This window comes from Propithecus coquereli, unplaced genomic scaffold, assembly GCF_000956105.1.
Source record: "Propithecus coquereli isolate 6110/MARCELLA unplaced genomic scaffold, Pcoq_1.0 Scaffold101, whole genome shotgun sequence".
Classification (NCBI taxonomy): Eukaryota; Metazoa; Chordata; class Mammalia; order Primates; family Indriidae; genus Propithecus; species Propithecus coquereli.
In genome coordinates, this window is record NW_012133970.1 from 41563 (window position 1) to 43836 (window position 2274).

Sequence of the window (2274 nt, forward strand, 5' to 3'; positions counted from 1 at the left end):
TAAAAGCAAAATGAAACAAATTGACCTGTGTATCCAGATGCTGACATAATCACACATACAGTGACTTTAAAACACAGCAACATAATGTGTATTCTAACAGGATACATCCTAAGATAAGGACAAAAATATTTGCAAAAAAATTCTAAACTCTTTGTAATAATCATATTTCTGGTGGTATAGCACTGGTATTTTTAGTCTGAAACTGCTGTCTGTATATTGTGGGATAAAGTAAATGAATGATTGTATGTTGTTGTCTTGAGAACCAGGATTTTAGTTGTAGGTAAAAGGAGATAAAGATTGTTGAGGTTAAGTAAAAATCCTACAGTTCTGAATTTGATTTGGAGGGATCATAATTACCAGGGTCCAGATTCTTATTTCCAAACACCATTTTACACTAATAGGAACCAGGGCTCCTAGGAGAAATGGCTGACTTCTAGTCTGGGGCAGGAAATGGGTAAGTAGAGCCTTCAACAGCTTGGATTCTCAGAAATCAAAGAAGCTATCACAAACCACTAGGACTGTATCAAAAGGACACAAGAGCCATGTATACAGGTAGGCTCCCACTGGCCAAAGATAAGACAATTTGAGGATCAATAAGGAGAATAACTGTAATGGATTGAAATACATCAAATGTTTAAATCCATATGTTTATGATAATACTGAAAAATGGTCACATTTGAAAGGTGATAAGGAACCAATTCATTATTTTGAAAACCAGTAAATAAAGGGAAAGAATTAAGCATTTACCCTGTCTGTCCTATGCAAACTGTACACCAAATAGTAGATGAAGGGAAATTTTCTTCATAAAAAATTTCAGCTAATAAATGAATGTGGAGTGATAGGCTATCATTATTTTACAACTTTTAATGAATTAAGATATCTAGCCATTGAGAGACAACCACACATGTTGTGCCTCCTGATGGAAGAACTCCATGTAACCTATGAGCAACCTAGCCAAGGAAATTGAACCTGCGTCTAATAGAGCCTCTAAAGTATGGCAGCAGTTTGCAGGAAATACAGAAGACAGAGAATATGTTAAATGATGCCATAGGAATGCAATCGGCAAAGTTCAACTGGAGAAACCCTACAGGACAAACAACTTGATTTCTTCAACAAATTGTTAAGAAAAAAAGGAGAGACAAGAGGGGAAACCTATGGGAGACTTAAAGACTTAAGAGACATATCCATCAAATGCAATGCATGGACCTTATTTGGTTCTGATTCTAACAAACTATAAATCAATCTCTCTCTCTCTCTCTCTCTCTCTCTCTCTCTCTCTCTGTCTCTCTGACTCTCTCTCTCTCACACACCCACAAGCATTTATGAAACAGCTGGGAAATTTGAACAAAGAAAGGATATTTGATAATATTAAGAAATTGTATTTTTAGGTGTAGCAATGGTAGTGTGGTTATATTTAATAAAGCTTTCTTAACTTTTATAGGTACATAATATTTATGGATAGAAGAATATGAAATATGGGATTTGCATCAAAATAATATGGGGAAGGAGAGGTGAGAGTGTAGATGAAAGAAACAAGATTGGCTGTGAGTTGATAATTGTCGAAGCTAGACAATGGGGTTCGTTGTATTTTACATTCCATTTTCGTAATAAAGTATTTTTAAATTTTAAATTTTATCCACTTACGTCACAATGGAATACAAACATAAAGAGATAATTGATTGGCAACACTAATAGCTGGTCTGGGAAATTACTAATAAAATAGACAAATTTTTTGGCATGTTCATCTTATAAAGAAAGAAGGCACAAATAAAGTACATCAAGAATACAAAAGCAGATATGATTCAGATTTAGAGGAGACTTAAAAGTTTAATGCAAAATTTTATACATTATACTGATAAGTTTTGACCTCCACAGGATATTTTGCAGTATCTGGAAACATTTTGGTTGTCACAAATGGGAGGTGGGGTGCTACTGACCAGGGATGTTGCTAAACATTCTACAATGCACAGGACAGCTTCCCACAACCAAGAATCATCCAGCTGAAAATGTCAATAATGCTGAGATTGAGAAGCCCTGAGCTAGATTAAATTGGCAAGCTTCTAGGAAAACATAAATTACCAAAATTGACCCAAGAAGAAATTGAAAATCTGGATAATGCAAAAACTAGAGAAGAAATTGAAATGCTTTTCACAAATCTACCTGTTCGCAAAAAGACACCAAGTGAGTGAGTTCTCCCAGGTGAGTTCTGCCAAAACTTCAAGTAACACATAATATTAATTTCATATAAATAGTTTTAGAGAATAGGAAAAGATG